This window comes from Gigantopelta aegis, chromosome 4 (assembly GCF_016097555.1).
Source record: "Gigantopelta aegis isolate Gae_Host chromosome 4, Gae_host_genome, whole genome shotgun sequence".
NCBI lineage: Eukaryota > Metazoa > Mollusca > Gastropoda > Neomphalida > Peltospiridae > Gigantopelta > Gigantopelta aegis.
This window is the reverse complement of record NC_054702.1, coordinates 92432518-92453162: the sequence shown is the minus strand read 5'-3', so window position 1 is coordinate 92453162 and position 20645 is coordinate 92432518. Positions and strand designations below refer to the sequence as shown.

The window sequence follows — 20645 nt, the reverse complement described above, 5'->3', positions numbered from 1 at the left end:
ATTTCAAGATGGCGTCTATTTCAGAGAATGAAAAGCATGTCCTTTCTGGTTAGGTGAATTTAAAAAAGTCATTAGTCACCTGTTGGCTTAAACATATCTGTCAGTAGGTGAGTACTGGTCAGTGTCAAAGGTCAGTATTCTAAACATGAAACAAGCTACACTAACTGCCCTATGTATGTATGTATGTATGTATGCCCACAAATGACTGTCAGGTCAGATGTCGGGAATTAACGTGCTTATATCAATTTAATGTTCAAGCACGCTCGTTGCGAGCACGATTTCTGACCAGGGCCAGAAACTGTGCTCACAACGAGAGGGGTGGGGGGAGAGTTAGTTAAAATTAAAAACGTTTATACAAATGATTTAACTGCCCTAAAGTATTGACCCTTGATTAAAACCCAGTGTATTTTGTATAGTGCAGTGCAATAGCTTAAAATCATAAAACATTCACCTGGTTACATATATATATATATGCTAAAACCCATTATATTGTGAATTATACAAAAGTGGCATCAAGGGAAAGGGTACTATCATTTCACCATGTCTCATTCAAATCAATCGTATATTGTTGTTTTTATTAGCGCCTCCATGAGTCCACAATGTTGGACTCTAGTACTCAAGGGTCAAACTCGACCCGGACCCGAGTACCCGACATTTATACAAGATGATAATGAGACTAAGGATTAAAATAGCCACGCTGGTCATACGGATAAAGCGACAGCGGTTGGATAAATAACGCTGCAACCTTGAGAGATCGCATGTTAGTGAAGGGGGTAAGAGTAAAGTGTTGATTTCAAGCAATTCTCTCATATTTGGTTAAAATAAGATTGAGCGTATTATAACAATATATTTCTTTTTGTCCTTTTATAATATCAAGATAAAAAGAATGGTATTTGAAATGAGAGAAGCCATTACATCCATATAACAACATATTTATTTCTACTATTGGCGGCATTTTCGTTCATAATTATTGACACTTGTAAAAAAAAAAAACTAAGGATACAATTAGTGCAAACATATTTTTAAAGATAAATATTAGTTATGTAAATTGTATTACGTGACATAAATCAACGGGTTTTTTTAAGTGAAGGTGATGTGTTTTTGAGTAAAGCATTTAGCGGTTAAACAATCTAATTAAAATTAGCTCCACTATTACATGTGGTAGACCAGTAGAGCTAATTTTAATCAGATTGGCGGTTTAAAATGTGTAGAGTAAATAATCGTGCGGTTTGGAGTAAAATAGTATGCGGTTATTATACTGACACACAATGAAAACACAAAACAGATATTTTTCAATATTTTGTTGTGATTAATGAAAAATATATTTATTGGAATTAAAATAACAATTTATGAGAGGAAGCCATTGATTGGTACTTTTGTCTGGGTTTTAATCCTGGTTTTGTTCTCGTTACACATACAGTAGCAGAAACACACAAAATGGTGTGAAATGCGTTCACTACATGCTCAATCATGCTGCATGCAATGCACGTGAAATGCCAGTATGTCGACACATAAAAGTAACGTAACGGTGACATATTCCTCGTCACATTAATAATGCCACCACTCGGAGAACAAAGGGAGCGAGCGTTGGGCATGGTTCAAGGGAGGACTTCGCAAAGCCAAGTTGCTAGGACCTTCAGAGTCCATCCATCAACTATTGGACGACTTGCTGAACGTCATCAACAGATTGGGAGTGTCCGTGATCGACCTCGACCTGGTCAACGTCCCGTTACGACCCCACGCCAAGATCAGCAGATTCGACGACACCACCTCCGTGACCGGTTCAGAACTGCGACGATGACAGCAAGCGACACGATAGGACGTCATGGAAGGCCTGTCCACCCGATGACGGTCATCCGTCGACTCAGACGCCCGTACAACGGTAACATGACACCGCGACATCGTGCTGCGAGACTACAGTTTGCTCTCCAGAATGGTAATCATCCACCATCTTCCTCTCATAAATTGTTATTTCAAGTCCAAAAAATATTTTTTTCATTAATCACAACAAAATATTGAAAAAATATCTGTTTTGCGTTTTCATTGTGTGTCAGTATACTTGTTGTTGTTTTTTGCAACTGTTATGGTAATTTTGAGATTTCAGTGATTGATTTGGTGTCCATATATTTTGGGATAAATTTTTTATTTTATTTTATTTTAAACACACTGACTGTGGTTATTAGGCAGTGTAAAACAATTATTGTAAGTTGTAAGTAGGCCTACGTGTTACCTACTAATTATGCATTTCCATTCGCCACACAAACCATTTAAAACTTGTATTAAAATGTATTTTAAAATATAGATGAATTTCAAAACTAAAACATTTACTGATTTGACTTGGCACCGCAAACTTTATCAAAGAAGTACTTGGGTCAATATAGCCCGAGTACTCTGACTGTAAGAGAGCTAGACAGACATTTGGACATAAATACACTCATTAATAATGACATTACATTATTTATAGAAAGAAATGTTTTATTTAACGACGCACTCAACACATTTTATTTACGGTTATATGGCGTCAGACATATGGTTAAGAACCACACAGATTTTGAGAGGAAACCCGCTGTCGCCACTTCATGGGCTACTCTTTCTGATTAGCAGCAAGGGAACTTTTATTTGCGCTTCCCACAGGCAGGATAGCACAAACCATGGTTTTTGTTGAACCAGTTATGGATCACTGGTCGGTGCAAGTGGTTTACACCTACCCATTGAGCCTTGCGGAGCACTCACTCAGGGTTTGGAGTCGGTATCTGGATTAAAAATCCCATGCCTCGACTGGGATCCGAACCCAGTACCTACCAACCTGTAGACGGATGGCCTAACCACGACGCCACCGAGGCCGGTTACATTATTTATGTCCAAATGTCCGGTCACCGGCCTCGGTGGCGCAGTGGCTATGCCATCGGACTACAGGCTGGTAGGTACAGGGTTCGCAGCCCGGTACCGGCTCCAACCCAGAGCGAGTTTTTAAAGGCTCAATGGGTAGGTGTAAGGCCACTACACCCTCTTCTCTCTCACTAACCACTAACAAACTAACAACTAACCCACTGTCCTGGACAGGCAGCTCAGATAGCTGAGGTGTGTGCCCAGGACAGCGTGTTTGAACCTTAATTGGATATAAGCACGAAAATAAGTTGAAATCAATCAATCGACCAAATTTCCGTCTAGCTCTCTTACAGTCGGAGTACTCGGCCTAATTTTGTTGGTGCCATACTGTCGAACTATATCGTTTAATTTTTCGGTTGGTAGAAGACGTGATCGATGTATCCTGGTACTTTGAGGGGGGGGGGGGGGGACAAAAGTTCGAATGTTTTTATACAGGTAGTGATGTTTTTGTTGAGACAAGTGCTTTCGCTGCTTCATTTAAGTGGGGCGGCCGGCCCGCTATTGCATTTTGTCGCGCCCCCCCCCCCCCCCTTTTTTTTTTTCCCTCCACCCCTTTTTTATTTTCCCCCATCCTAATATATTTTACAGCACCCAGCTCCATCATTTCAAATTGCACACTCTTTTTTTTCTCACACACTTAAAAAAAAATCGATCAGTTTGCACACTGGACATCAAAGAAAACAAACTACAGTGTGTACGAGAATTCAACCGAGCAAAAACTTGAGTAGCTTACGATTACCGTATCGTAATTTAAAACTATTTTAACAGCCTCAGTGTCCCATACTAGTATTCATTTCTATATTTGATACAAACAATTAAAGTTATATTTTATTTGAGCAATAAAACCACTTTATTTTTATCGTTTTGGCCATCTCCGACTGAGAACAGCATGTCAACTTTTACATCCGCGTTTACATGTGACGTCAAACTTTGAGCCGCGTTTACTCGATTTCTGACGTCATGCCAACTTGTAGGTTTTTGCGTGTGACGGCTCAATTATATACACGTATATGGCTTATTTAGGGTATGTGGACATTGTATAAACGTTTACTGAATTTATATTTTATATTGAGATATATGCTGCAAGAAAGCAAGCCAAATGCAATTTAATTTAATATCGTGCAAAAGTGTTTTTTTTAAATCCACTTGTTGGTGAAATCAATTTAGACTCGGCCGGTAATTAGGCCCATTTGTGGTTGTTTTTGTTTGTTTGTTAAATTTTTGGGGGGTTTTCTTGTGGGTTTTTTTTTGTGTGCTATTTTTTTTTTTTTTAAGGGGGGGGGGGGGGGGTTGGTGATTTTCTTTTAAAATATTACGGTCGCACGGTTTTTCTAGGGAAGCACACCTATTATTTTGTTTGGCCTAAAGTCCGAATCAAATTGTTAACAACTACAATAAATTACTCTCCAAACTTTAATTACCGTTACATTTCCCGCAAATTTTGTTCACACACAAGTTGTGAAAAAAACATTACAGTGACACAGATTCCACATATGAGACTGTAACGATGTCGCCAGTATCGACTTCGCTGAGATAGGATAGGGTCAAATACATGCAGTTTTCTGCCGTCTGCCATTTTGCTTTTTTATGGAATATTCTTCAGGAGGGGTGAAAGCCTCCAAAGTATGTGACATAATATAAAATCAATGATCTTTTGTGGTATATTTAAAAAAAATAAAATAATAATAATTATTATGACGTCATCACGTTTGCTTTTATATCATAACATGTTATATGACGTTGTTAGATTAAGTCATATCCTTTCACCCCTCTTGGAGAATATTCCATAAAAAGTCAAAATGGCAGCCGGCACAAAATTACATGCTTTTCGCCCTATGCGCATCTCAGCGAAGTCGATATCTATAGGTGACATGGTTATCATCTAGTATGTGGAATCTGTTTCATTGTAATGTGTGTTTTTTAAGATTTTTGTCTGGACAAAATGTGGGTAAAATCTAACGAAAAATAAAGGTAGGAGAGCAATGTTTCGTAGTTGTTTCGGACTTTAAGTTTAATGTATTTCGATTGTTTTTTAGCCGGACCGTTCGCAGACGCCGGAGCCACGAACGGTCGGACTAGCTACCGTGCACACGACGCACATACGTGGCTGTCGTGTTGACCGTGAGTCTTGTTGACCGAATAATTGATTTTCGTCAACACTGCAGGTCAACATGGAGAAGCAGACGACATTGGTGTTTTTCGTCAACGGTCAGAAAGTAGGCCTACGTCAGCTACTAACAGTCGTAGTCTACACAGTTTATACTATCAATATTTAACAGTCGTAGGCTAGACAGTTTATACTGTCAGATTTTTAAACACGTGTACACAGTTGATACCGTAACCATCTGTCACTTACTATTAACCAGGAGGAACAACAGAACTCGGAATAAATTTAAACACTAATTTATTTTAAAACAACATATGTATATGTGACGGAACATGCTCTTAATTTTGTTTTCGCCTGTGGCGATATTAATTGTTTTAGAGGGCCGTGTGCAGTTCCAATATGCACTTAAGCGCAGGTGGGCACTTTGTTACGTAATACCTCTGCGCGACGGTCGTCGAGCTCTTTCTAATACACACCCAGTCCAGGTGTGGAGGCCATGTGGCAAGTAGTTACGTAATACCTCCGCTAGTTCGGTACGTTCGGGGTATTGCTGGCGAACTAGGCGTCAGCAAGTCTGGCCATCTAAGGAAAATTCCCGTCTTGGTCTCTGTGGAAATATCACTTGTAGGTATTCGGTGCCGCGATGTACCCCCAGGCGATAATCGGGTTTTATGATAAATAGCTAGGGTTTTAGAGATATCAGGGAGAAACATATTGGAAGGCTTCCAGGGAACGCGTCCGTTTGGACTTTGTAAATATTATTTCTGCTCTGTTGTATAACCTTGATGTGATTGATGTGACTTTAAATATTTTAATACTGTATTATACCAATATTATTTAGACGGTGCTGCCGGTCATCTGACGCAGTAAACTGTAGGCTCACTGTTCTAATATATACTCTTCAAAAGAAGACACGCAAAACCACATTGTCGTAACATTTGGAGAATTGATTTAATTATTGAATGGTGAGTCCGATAATTACCAAATGTTGCAGGATTGTTCACAATTCACTCTAGTCCATTGTGAGTAAGTGATAGGACACACCACCAAGGTCAAGGTCATCTGGAGTCAATACCGGGTGTGGCCTCCGCGTGTGTTGACAACTGCCTGGCACCGCCTGCCCATTGAAGCAACCAGAGTACGGATGACGTCCCGGGGGATGGTGACCCACTTAGCCTGCAAGGCTGCTGCCAGCTCGGGCAGGGTCTGGGGCTGTGGTTGTCGCTGTCGGAGGCGTCGGTCCAACTCGTCCCATAGATGCTCAATTGGGTTCAAATCTGGTGATATCGATGGCCAAGGAAGGACATTAATGTTGTTGTTCTGTAGGAAAGCCGTTGTGAGACGTGCTGTGTGAGGCCTGGCGTTGTCATGTTGGAACACTGCGTTGGCGTTGGCCATAACTGGAACGATGTGTGGCCGGAGGATCTGGTCAATGTAGCCCTGTGCATTCAGGTTGCCCTGCACGTGGACCAGGTCAGTTCTGCCAGTGTGTGAGATGGCTGCCCACACCATGACACTACCCCCGCCGAATCTGTCCACTTCCTGCACGCAGTTTGCCGCATAACGTTCACCACGACGCCTATACACGCGACATCTTCCATCATGACGTTGGAGCAGAAATCGGGACTCGTCACAACCACACCTGTCTCCATCGCAGTTGAGGCCATTGTCGATGAATCTGGCACCACTGCAGTCGGAGTCGACGGTGTTGTGGTGTTAAGATGACACCTCGAACTGGACGTCTGGCACGAATTCCTACCTCACGTAGGCGGTTCCGTACGGTCTGGTCGGATATCCTGCGCAAACCTGGTATTGCTGCGGCTGTGGAGGTGGCAGTAGTCAATCGTTCCCGAAGGTGGCGTACCCGGATGTAGCGGTCCTGCCCGGGGGTAGTGACGCGTAGTCGACCGGATCTAGGGAGGTCACGTGTTGATCCATGTTGCTGGTAACGGTCCCACAGTCTGGAGATGGTGCTTGGGGACACACGGAATGCCCTGGCAACGGCCGTTCTGGATTCGCCTGCGTCTAGTCGGCCGATGGCATTGTTTCTCTGCGGTTCACTGAGACGTGGCATGTCCTGGATTGTCAACTGTCGGCCAGATACAGAGGCCAGGCAAGCGAACACCCTGCACTTTTATACTGTCGGTGTTCATGTTGCACGTGCAGACAACGCACGTGCAGTGGTGACATGGTTTGCACGTGGCTGCGTTTTTGCGAATATTCACATTTTGGAACTTTATTGTACAGTAGCTGCGTTTTATCGAATGTAACCGTGGGAATGTGTTTGGGACATGCAATGACCTTATATTCACAAAGCATGAACAGGTAGGAAACATAAAATCGGAGTTATAACCCATTTGTACCCTTTTGCGTTTCTTTTTTTGAAGAGTATATATAAAAAGCTTAACCAGTCATCCTAGAGGACCTAGGTAAACTGTAGGTTATTGTCTTTATTGTGATAGGTACCAGTATTAATTCTGTATTACAAGGTTACTGAATGAGTAGTGTCTGTAATAATCTTTAACTCTTTTCCAAAAGCATGTCCAATTAACACATTCATCTTTGTATCCTGATCTATATCTTTATTTCTTTCCTTGTTGAAATTCACTAAACATCCAATAGTTTCTTTTTTCTTAAATCTTTCGAAACAATTCTTTGCCAAATGACCTCTCTTTTCACAAATAAAGCACTTTGGTGGTTTCCATGTTACAGATTCTGAATGTTTATCATTACCTGACAATGTTGATCTAGGCATCTTACCGACCTCTTTGTGTTCATTTGTATTTTTTCCATATCCAATGTTGGGTTGAAATGTACTTCTGTTTCCTTCTCTTCTGTTCCGATTCATTCCTTTCCTTGCCTCCAAAAACGTTTCTGCTCAGTCTGCCATCCTGTTTGCATTCTCAGGTGTTCTTTCTTTTAAAACAAAGTCAAATCAATACCTGCAGCATTCAAAAGTTCTCTTAGCAACAAGTCTAGTGACTGTTCATATGTGGATTTAATGTTACATAATTTTATACATTCAATAAAATAACAAATATAATATATATTTACTCACGCTCTTCTACCAGCTTTTCAAACACCATAGTTCTTTCTCTCTCAAAATGTTCAAGTAATTCATAATATCAAATACACTCCTTTTATTCCACAAAAACACTCACTCACACAAGCTACACTGCTTTCACCGCACACCAAGCTATACCCCAATCTCTCCACTTTAATTAAACACTCTACTCCAACATTGCTTAAAGTACACTAACAATGAACTGACAAGCTAAATAAATGCAATGTTCTGGCTTGCCCTTACCCAAAACACACAAATAAAACCCAGTGACTCTGTAGCTCATTAATAAAATATACACAACCAATATATACACCAATATATATACTACATATTACCCTTGACTTGTGACACCATCTAATGATAGACGTATTTTAAAGGACATACATAAGAACTTGGCATCTGTTGGAACGACCCACAAGAAGTCATCATAATAAAAACAGGCCGAAACGTTATCGTCAGAAAACGTTATCGTCAGGTCCCCTGCAAGTACTGTAACCTCACCGTGGTGCAGGGGTGAAACATTCTCTATGAGAATGGCTAATACAGTACAAGTCCCCTTTTGTTTTTGCATTTACCGTAGTTTGACATCCAATAGCCGATGTATTTTTCGCTTGGGGTGTCGTTAAACATTCATTCATTCATTCATTCATTCATTCATTATCGTCAGGTCAGATCGGGTTAGGTCAGGTCATAGGGCTTAAAGGGACAGTCGACTCAAACAAGAGCCTTATGTGTTGGAAAGATGCATACCCGGACCACAAACACATACTGACATTTTATCAAATGAAAAACGCGTAATTTTAGAATTAATAAAAAAGAACAAGATTATTCCTGCTAACTGGAGGCAGCCATTTAGTCAATCTGATTAAAATTAGCTCTACTGGATCTACCAGTAGATCTAACAGCATTGCGTGGACTCCCATGTCCAGGTGACATTTCATCTATAAATAACAATTTAAATATCGACCAATTACACTTCGCCTTTTATAGCGTTATTCGGGAACATACAAATTCTAAAAATATCGGGCGAGACTATTTATGCATTAGGCGAAATTGTTGGTCTATTTCAGTATTGAAAAAACAGGGGGAAAAGTGCTGTAATAAATCTGGATTGTATATACTAGTATAAACAGATTTTATGGCTATACCATGACGGGTTTTATTTTCGTCTTGAAACGAATTTTATATAAAATTTTATATTGCAATTAGATTCCGGCATACTTCGTAATTCACCCGAATCATTTCGTATACCCTCGGCATAATCCCGAATGTTTTCAAATTCTTTTCAAATCACTGGCATGATTTTTCAAGTAAGGTTTTGATTGGTCGAATAAAAGGTCAACTGTACATGGGATCCAACGGGCTGCTGTTAGATACACATGTAATAGTGGAGATAATTTTAATTAGATTGCCATTTAGTTTCATTTTTGTGGCGTCCGGTGCTATAATTGGGGTGAAGTGACGTCAGCTCCGACCAACTCCTGTATGCACAGTGTAAACAAACGCTCTGATTTACGACAAGACGCTTCGCTTTCATCAACCTGACTTGTAAAACAACATAAAAGACTTGATAGATACGAAATAAGCACTTGTCCGTTTGTTCCGACAAGTGAAAATGTACTCTGACAAGCATTATTTGCCGTAATGGTTGTCCAGTGAAAAAGTAAAATGTAGGGTTTTTTTACAAATCAGCATCAGATTTTTTTAGCAAAAAACAAACAAAAAACAATAAAAAAAACAAAACGAAATCAGCGGTGTCTCATCGCAAACTGTTATACAAATATCGTGGTTTTGAGAGTTAAATAAGCATGGTATTGATAACATAATTGTCTTAGCTCGTGAATATTCGGAATAGGCCTACCTTGGAGTTGCGACTGAGTTCCGAATTCCTCACTCGGAACGTCTCGGCTGACATGAATAATTTATTTGATCAACAAATTATATTCGATAACAATCGTATTTAAAAAAAAAAGAGAAAAACAAGTTTATTTAAGTTTAAAGCGAAGTAGTTGCCTGTTTACCACAAATGTGAAAATCAGTTTTCCTTTGATTTTTGTGAATTACTGATTACATCATCGGTAGCGTGTTACGGGTTAATCCAAGATTAAAAACATATTAGTTAACATTTATTATTTTATTATTTAGGTGTAAGTTATATTTACATATATCTCCGCAGTGAATTTTATGAAAAAAGAAAGAAAGAAATGTTTTATTTAACGACGCACTCAACACATTTTAATTACGGTTATATGGCGTCAGACATATGGTTAAGGACCACACAGATATTGAGAGAGGAAACCCGCTGTCGTCACTTCATGGGCTACTCTTTCTGATTAGCAGCAAGGGATCTTTTATATGCACCATCCCACAGACAGGATAGCAAATACCACGGCTTTTGATATACCAGTCGTGGTGCACTGGCTGTGACGATAAATAGCCCAATGGGCCCACCGACGGGGTGAATTTTATGAAATAAGTTACTTAAAAATAATTTTGTTCGACAAAACAAAATTACAATCGATCAACAAACCCGCGAAAAGGCGGGATAAGCCCGATGACATGGTTGTTGATTTCTTGTCATAACAAGTCTGAAAATAACAGGTCCCCGTTCAATAAAAAATAAAGAGTAAAAATATTACTGGTCTCCGCACCATAGAGGTTTCCATCCCCCCAACCCCACCCTACTCCAGATACCGTTCGTACCGGCCTAAATAAGCGTCGAGTCATGGACAGCCCGGTACAAAATATTTTTTACTGTGTCATTTGCCAGGCTTTGGTAATCACAAACTTTATTAATAATAAGAGTAAATATTTCTGTGTTGAAGCAGTGCGATGTAGTACGTTTTAAAATGCATATTTTTTTAATTTTTTTTTTTAATTGTTTTTACCATATCATATTTATACTTGAACTGTTACTAGAACACGTTTAACATACAGCCACTAATATTTTATGCAGAAAAATATATTTGATATGTAATTACAATCGTTAAAAAGTCTTTGTTAGTCGGTAACATCTTAAAACGTGTAGCAAACTCAGGAATGTCCCTTTAGTCTAGACACATTGACCGGGGACCGTCTAAATATACACCTGCCAATCAGGAACCACAGGTACAGGCCACGGAAAGAAAAGACCAATTAACTAAGAAAACACTCCAATTATTATTTCAGTACTGGGTTAATTTATGGACAAAACATAATACAGTTATTTCGACACTGACAATGGTGGTTTATTTTGTATTGAAAAATTATATACACTTATTGCTGGCTTACTGGGATGGATATTATTACACAACATTGCGATGCATCCGCAAAACTCAGGTACGTTTTCTTTCTTCAGTTCTAAAGGTATGTCTCCATGTGCGCGTATGCGTATGCGCGAACGTGTGCGTACGCGTATGCGTAATGACTCTCCATATGTGCGTTGAAGAATGCGTATTTGTTTGGCGTGACGTCACAACGTGTAAGTTGAGGAAGTGGCTACCGAAATATGAGTAGGGGAAAAGTTATAATAATAATAAGAAGAAGAACAACAACAACAACAATGTTGAAAAGATTGAAATCACGAAAAGACGCACACGATGTTAGCTTCTAATTTAGCGGGGAATTCACCGATGACGTAATTTTATGGAATTTACGTGTCCGTACTGCGTGAGCGTAGAGAAAAATTGGCTACATGTATCGATTTTGTGCGTAGGCCCCTACGTTTTGTTTTACGCAGACGCTCACGCATACGCATACGTACACATGGAGACACCACAATTTAAATACATAGAATGTTTAGATACGCGCATACGCGCACATGGAGACCTGACGTGACACGTTAAGTATTGCGTAACCACTGGAATGGTACAAAATGGCTGCGCCCGTTATATATAATAGCCGTTACACTTAACCGTTTTATTAATTAACTATATGATTATACTTGATATTAAGCAATAATGTGTATTATATATCGTTGAATATGGATACCTCCCTCAATATCTGTGTGGTCCTTAACCATATGTCTGACGCCATATAACCGTAAATAAAATGAGTTGAGTGCGTCGTTAAATAAACCATTTCTTCCTTACTTCAAGCGAGTGCTTGATCGGTGGGGGACGCGTCCCCCTCACTTTTCAATGGCGGGTGACAATCTGTATAAATGTGTCCCCCCCCCCCCCCCCCCCCCCCCCCCCCCACACACACACTTTTTCGTTTAACACACACCATGCTTGATTTTGGGACAAAAGTCCGTAAAATCATTTGGGGAAAGACAGATGAATGGAGAGACAGACAATCAGAGACAAAACCTATAGCACCTTCCAGTTGGACAGGTAGAAGACTAAAAACAGCAAACACATTTTGGCAACACAACATCATGTATCGTATCGTTACTTTTTGTAGCAGCTTAATATAGTCCAGTTTAGGAAATATTTCCTCATTAAAAAATATGTACACTACAAAATCCCGATATATTTTTTGAAGTATTACTTTGATCCTCTGTAGTATTTAAATAACCTATTGGTTTGAAGTTACTTTTTATATGTAGTAATAACTGATACCAACTGCAAGTGGTATAGTGCCACTTGTATAACAGCAACACGAGGTGATGTTCAGGCATGAGGACTGTAGGCCTATACTCTCTATGATTTTTTTGCACGGTACCTGCCAGTTGAGAGCACTCACTAAAATTAGTTGGCACATGACCCTCTCGATAGTTGTATTTTTCACAGAATATATTCTGACAGTTGTATAGAACTTGTATTGAACTACATGGAGTAATTAATGGTGGTGTGTAACCTTTTATTTCTATCTTTGGGTATTAAGAAGTGATGTATGATTGGGCCACAGACGATTGTGTTTCTTCTGACATTCTGCCTGTTAAGATATCGCATTATGCAACGGCATGCATACAGAAAATATCTTACGCTGACACCGGGGATTTAGGTGCTCTCAAACACATGCTGATTCATCCCACATATAATTTGATACTGCGACTAAGTCCTTAAGTTTATGCATAGATAATAATCCCAGAGCAGTACCTAGTGGAAGCAGAAGAGTTACGCCCTCCCCCGCCCCAGAAAAATACGAAATAGTGCGGGGTTTTTCAGTTTAAAAACTTCCAATTACGGTTGGTCCGAGATTGATCCCCGTCAATGGGCCCATTGGGCTACTTCTCGTTTCAGCTAGTGCACCACAACTGGCATATCAAAGGCCGTAGTATGTACTATCATATATGTGGAATGGTGCATATTATAAAAGATCCCTTGCTACTAATGTAAAAATGCAGCGGGTTTCCTTTCTAAGACTATATGTCAAAATTACCAAATGTTTCACATCCAATAGCCGATGATTAATAAATCAATAGTTGTGTTGTTAAACAAAACAAACTTTAACTTTTAACTTAAAGAATTATTGTGTTTGTTTTATCAAGCTGGTGAAGACTATATATTACTGTGCACTGATTCGGTTTTTAGTTCTTCCCAACACCCTGATTATTTTGGGGAGATACGGTCCCACATATTTAATAACTCTGATACTTTAACATTCTTGCTTGCATGCATATATCTGCTCATCCATAAAATTAATAATCTTAGATTATATTCGTCTCAGGGCAACGCATATGGCAATTGTGCGCGCGCGCGCGTCTGTGCACGCGCACGTGTCTGTCTTCGTGCACATAAAGGCTCGTACAAACTGGATACGGCGCGTGCGTGCGGTCCGACTCTTGCGTCTGATGCGTTTGCGGCTTGCAACTTGGGCATATACACCATACCATATGCGATTATTTCATTGAATCTTGCCGAATGAGTTTTTCAGCCGCACTCATCACACACGTCCAGTCTAGACGCGGTCATTGAAAGTATTGTATTTCTTTCTTTAACTGGACCACACGCACGCGCCACATAATGACATTTAGTCTAAATGAGTCTTAAATGTTTACTGATATCGCGTTCACTTTTATTTATTGCTATATTGTTTTCATGCCGTACAAGAGAGAAGAGCAGATATTAGGCTTTCCTAAGCCAGAAAAAAAAGAGAGAAGATTTTATAGTCCTTACGTTAAATTTATGTTTTGCATATTTCTTTCGATGCTCTATTTAACTGCACTGTCTTGTTCTAGATACAAGAAAATAATGCTGACCCGGATGAAACTCTCCTGCAGTATCTTCGTAACCGCCGTATCCTTTTGCAACACAAATTCCTTGACTTCTAAAAGCCGGCATTATGCCATAGACATCATGATAAAAGTGAAACAATGAAACAATTGTTAAAATATTTAAAAACTGTCTGTTGGCAGTAAATACCACATCATAGACATAAGCAGGCAAATACATGTTCTTTGTTCGCTATATTTTGTTTCCTCTGGTGTGTGTGTGTGCGTGCGTGTGCATCTTCGTGTGCGTGTGTGTGTGTACGTGTAAGTGTAAAATATATTATCAGTTGATGAAAAAAACCCATAATAACAATTAACCTCGCGTTCATTAATCCACATAGCTGTTATAGCTGACGGATGCATAATAAAACAATAAAATCTTTAACACGTCTCAGTTCATCTGACTGGTTCGAAGCTCGGCTGTGGAGAAGGAGGGTGCGGTTCCTGCACGGTGATGGTATCCAGATATGACAACATCACTGATAAAATTTTGTATCTTTTATAAATGTGGTAAAATACAAAACAGTATGATTAATCAATCCTACCAAAAACAGACACACGGACTCTGTGTTGAGGCGCAAAGGCAATCGTAATGTATGTGTGTCTGTGTGTGTGTGTGTGTGTGTGTGTCTGTCTGTCTGTCTGTGTGTGTGTGTGTATGTGTGTACACGATGGCAGGAACATATACAAACATTAAAATCTTTTGACGGATTTATAGAATTATTGTTCATTGACCTGAGGAACTTTTTTCGGTGGATGCGTTGATTGCGCGCAACAGCACGCATCAACATCATGCGTGCACATTTAAAGATTTCTGACATCTTTGACATTTTCATGGGGAAAGTAAATACATATATCTAGTAATCACTATATAAGATAGTGGCAAGATGTACTAACTAGGTACATTTCTATAGTTTCGGTCACGGACCAAACATATAGCTTTTTGGACGGAACTACATTTACAGTAATGATCAGCAAAGGAATGGTGTATTGTTAAATGTGACTTATTATTTTATTTCCAATTGATGGCTTTGATTTAAAAAAAAAACTAAACAAAAAACGTTTGAAAGACAAGATTTAAAAAAAAGAAGAAGAAACAAATTGTTGTTTTATATGAACTATTTTGTTTTGGGTGTGTAGATATACGATAAGGCATTCAACATGTGTGAGCGTACTATTCTAGTACACGGTAATTGGTTAATGACATTAATTTTACGAATTAGATAGCATTGCAGCAAAAATAATATTACCGGATACGGTCTTAAGATATCGGCTTAGTGTAATTAAATTAGGGCCGTAGCTTGGATTTTGTTTGTTTGTTTTTTGTTTTTTGTTTTTGGGAGGACGGGGGGGGGGGGGGGGGGGGCAACAAAGTAGTTAATAGTCTAAAACTATTTAAACGGTTAGCTACGGCTCTGTAAATATAACATTGCGTGTCTATGCTGACCTCACAACGGCCATGAACACCACACACCCATGAAGCCTAAAACACAGTCCCCTGTTGCAAATACTCGTAAAATGTGTCAGAATGGGTTGTGTCAATGGCTGCTGTCGTGCACGGATGTTGTATGCTCTCGGTCGGTTTCTTGAATGTGGAAGTCGTGCATTTGTTCTGTCAGCTGCATTCCGACGTGCACTATGTGTGTTGAAGTGAGGATTAAGCACTCGCATGTATTCTATTGCGTTATGGTACAATATATAGTAGGCCTAATACATTTTTCTAATGTGTATACTTTTTTTCTCCTTTTTTTTTTTTTTTTTGAGTAGGCAATATTTAAAATATCTTTTATAAATTATTATAAGTACAAGTTGTTGTTGAACAACATACATGTTTTTGTAAGACACTGAACAGTTTTCTTACAGATAGATCTGATTGTAAGCTTTAACACTAAACGTTTCACTCGCTGAAACATGTAACGTAATTAATAATATTTAATGTCGAGATAAAATACACAACAAGAAGGAATCATGTTACATATTTATTACAGACTTCAATTTAATATATACATGTTACCTACTACATATTACTTGCCCTCATATTTACTTTATGTACAGGTGAACACACACCCCCAACCCCTTAATGTTTTGGATAAACCCTGGCGCAGCTATTACCTATAACAGAACCCCCTGGGGACATACTGACTGCCCTCACTAGAGAGTATGTGGCAAGTCAGCAAGCCAAGGTTCCCAATCTGTTAACTGCCCTAATTAACCTGCCCCCTCGGCAAACGTAGGTGGGCTAAACTCACCTTCGGCCCCAAAGGTCGAGCGTATCCAATTAACCTGCCCCCTCGGCAATCGTAGGTGGGCTGAAAACTCCCCTTCGGCCCCGAAGGTGGAGCGGATCCCTCAGGCAGTCTCGAGTGAATCCTTTATATTGACCTGTCCCCCTACTGTCCAGTAGGTAGGACCTAACCCTGGGCCAGATGAACCGTAGCTCTGTAGCTGTCCCCCGAGGGTCCCGCCACAGGAGTGAGTCTATATCCACTCCACCCATACCCTCAATAGCTCAGTTATGGAAAAACCTTTCCCCCTCCCAAAAACAACGCTTTCATGGCACCCCGCATTCCATCCAGGTACACCCCATTTCCTTTGCTCAACGGATGCACTCCATCATTCCTGAACAACTCCCAACTCTTTTACGGTCACAGCGGGGTGCCCAATCACTGCCCCCCCCCCCCCCCCTGCAAGGACCAGTGCTTCCACTGCACTGTTTACCCTTTTCCGAGCTTTGTCCACCTGCTTTGGATGTTCCGCTCCATGCCAGTAGAGGCGCGGCAAGCTTTAACACTGAACGTTTCACTCGCCGAAACATGTAACGTAATTAATAATATTTATTGCTGATGCATACTACATTTATTGATGCCCGTGCTTCGCTACATACCAATGCAGCCAGGTTAGTATTCATCTGAAGATATGAAATACGAATAAAAAGGGAGCTATTTGGACAACAACTGGTATAAAAAAATGTATATACTTTAGAACCGAATCCTTATGCTCACCGAAACTAGTCTCCTTATCAGGCGCGTCAAAACCCCCCCCTGCTCAAGGCGAAAAAATTTTCATATCCCCCCAGACCCCCCGCCACGGGCTTCGCGCTCGCGGTGTCGGGCTTCGCCAGACACCGCGACCCCCCCCCCCCCCCCCCTGCAAAATTTCCTGTGCACTCCCCTGCTTATACTGCATACTATAACATCGGAATCAAACCAGTTAATTCAGTGAAGAGACTGACGGGAAATAATTAAATCTAAAGATAAAAAGAAATATTGACATTAAGAAAAGGGTATGAATATATAAATAACAACACCTCAGCATATTTTAAACTACGATTAACGAATTAGAAAAGGAGGAAACAGTACATAATATGGCATTCGTTGTACTCGTCATGGTGCACTGGTTGGAACAAGAAAACAAAAACCTGGATTCATTGAGGGTGATGAATCCTAGCTGTGACCATAGCACCACAGGCGAACATTCTACGACCAAGCTAAATCTCGCCCACATTGACATTAAGAACAGTAGGACACACACGGAAGAGAGAAAGATATACTATTGTAAAAAGGATGGATTGGTTACTTCAGTTGTTTTCCTCAACCAGAAAGTCACCTGTCAGTTAATGCTTGTCTGGCACCGATCTGTTATCTGTTCTCTACACGACATGGCGGTCACCACGGTGGAGGGGATTGGTAGCACCAAGACCAGGCTACATCCAGTTCAGGTATGTTTACTAGACATAAATGTGTCTTTGTGTTCATCCGAAAACTTTCAGAACAAATTATTTACTTGTTAGTAACAAGTTATACCAGCTAGTTGGTATGTAACAGACCGTAGTATATTACAGGTTTTTAAGACGGTGAGACAATGGTAAAGTTTGTTTTATTTGAAAACCTGCTACACAATATTTCATTACTTAATCATCGTCTTTTGGGTGTCGACAATTTGGGTAATGCGTAATGAAGAATAAATTAAATGGAAATAACAATTAAAGATCAATGAGATACTATATAATTGTATGATAACAAAAAAAGTGTTTGGTTTAATGACATATTATATATAGCAGAAGATGTCACTGGTTATTTAATCACCGGCTATTGGATGTCAAACTGTTGAAATTTTGTCATATAGTCTATCTAGAACTTGTTTCAAAATAATCAATAGTTATTTTATTTCTTCGTGCCATAGCAACAACTGGCCAATGCTTATGGTACTCAGTGTGGATTCTGTACCCCGGGAATCGTCATGTCCATGTACACTCTTCTGAGAAACAACCCCAGACCTACACAGAAAGAGATGGAGTCGTACTTCGATGGTATACCAAATATAAAATACATAAATAAATGCATCAATTGTTAATATATCAAAATTTTTAGAAAAAAAAAAGAGGAAAAAAGATTCTCAGTGTCATTTAGTTTAATTGGAACAATTAGATTAAAGCCGCACACCCTAGTTCCATCCAGCGAAAATAAATTATAATTTGGTTAATCTACAAACCTGTAACACACTTAGATCACGTTTTTATCAAATGGAGTGAAAAAGCAGGTTTTATATCGATAAATACCATGGGAATCCCCATGTCCCAATTGCTTGAAATAATTTTGAAAGTTAGTATTCTAATGTCACCGGTAGATGTCGCTCGAAGCACAACAATGCCTATGTCACGACAAATTTCACAGACTTGGGGTGCGTTCTTTTCACCTCTCCTGGACATGTACCAACTGTTCTGTCCTGGTTGTATCCCCTCTCCAGATATCGTAGGACTTAGCAAAATTATTGGTTTTAAGGGTTTGTAATGTTTTGTATTGAGGTACTTGCTTGTCTGAACTTTATTGTTACTGAAAATGTTCACGAACTGTGAAGAAAAATCTCACAAATGAACAACAACAAATCGGATGTTGATTGCGCGAACCGTGTACGAGAAAACAAACCGAACTAAAATGATAACGGTCACGTGGTATACCAACGTCTGTGACATTGAAATGGAAATATCCCCTCTAAAAATAGATTAGACCTTGTCTGCTCAACGTTTTTTTCTCACACGCATGTGAGTTTTTCAGAAATACGAAAAATGCATTTTGTGGTATTACAAACACCAGGATTACCAGGATTACCAAAAAACACTTCAGGTGAATGGAAATGTATATTCTAAATAATAAACGGTAAGTAAAGTGCAATTTTATTTGTGAAAAAATGAGTTTAATAGCGAAAAACAACGCCGTAATGGTTAACAACTAGCCGTAACTAGGGTGTGTCCCTTTAATATTTATAGACCTCTTTCGGAAACCAAAACAGAACGTTTTTAGTGAAGATTGTAAACAACAATTAAATTTTCAGTTTTTATTATTATTATTGTTATTATTATTTGCAAGAAATCTTTGTCGGTGCACAGGATATAGACCAATATTGCAAGGGTTTAAATCATTCATTAAGGTATTATTTCATTGTAACATCTTACCACCAGACTAGATAGAGCAAGCTTTCATTTGGACTGTTAATAGCTAATAATTCATCCATGGGCAAATTAACCTTTGTTAACCAGGATTGTCACGAAGTAGATGGGTAGTTGAAAGTACCAAATCAATCGGTCACAATTCCCCATGTTTCTACGGGAACCATTCTTTAATCAATGTTGCATTAAATGATGAAATCAGAACAACAAAACATTTAATTAGCATATCAAATTATGTAATAGACTGAGTGTGTGATTTTCCGACATAGCAATGACTGCAAAAATCTATGCAGACATATATCCTTCTACATGGCAAGTCAACAAAATACTGGACAACAATATAGTGGACAACAATTACTGGTAATACTTCTCAATATGAATTCTCATATGTTTGAAACCTTGGGTGCAGATATTTCAGATAGTTGAATTTTCAAGTTAAATTAAAATGTACTTCCTTGTAATAGATTAAGACAGAATATGGTGTTACTGGTACTGAAAATATATTTCTTATTTATTTCAGTTTTATTTTTGTGCTTAAATCCAATTAAGGTTCAAGCACGCTGTCCTGAACACATACCTCAGCTATCTGAGCTATCTGTCCAGGACTGCGGGTTAGTTGTTAGTGGTTGGGAGCCAATACCAGGATGTGAACCCTGTACCTACCAGACTTATGTCCGATGGCTTAACCACGACACAGTTTAAATATTGATCACTTGATTCTCTAAACATAGAGGGGTGGGACGTAGCCCAGTGGTAAAGCCTTTGCTTGATGCACAATCAGCCTAGGATCGATCCCCATTGGGCTGTTTCTCGTTCCAGTCAGTGCTCTACAACTGGTGTAACAAAGGTCGTGGTATATACTATCCTGTCTGTGGGATGGTGCATATATAAGATCCCTTGCTGCTAATTGAAAAGAGTAGCACATGAAGTGGCGACAATTGGTTTCCTCTCTCTATATGTGTGGTCCGTAACCATATGTCTGGTGCCATATAACCGTAAATAA

The 20645-nt window shown here is 39.4% G+C and overlaps 1 pseudogene; it reads left to right on the top strand.

The window, feature by feature from the left end:
• The first annotated feature begins 3833 nt into the window (after positions 1 to 3833).
• LOC121371428 overlaps positions 3834 to 20645 on the top strand; it is a 35574-nt pseudogene continuing 18762 nt past the window's right edge.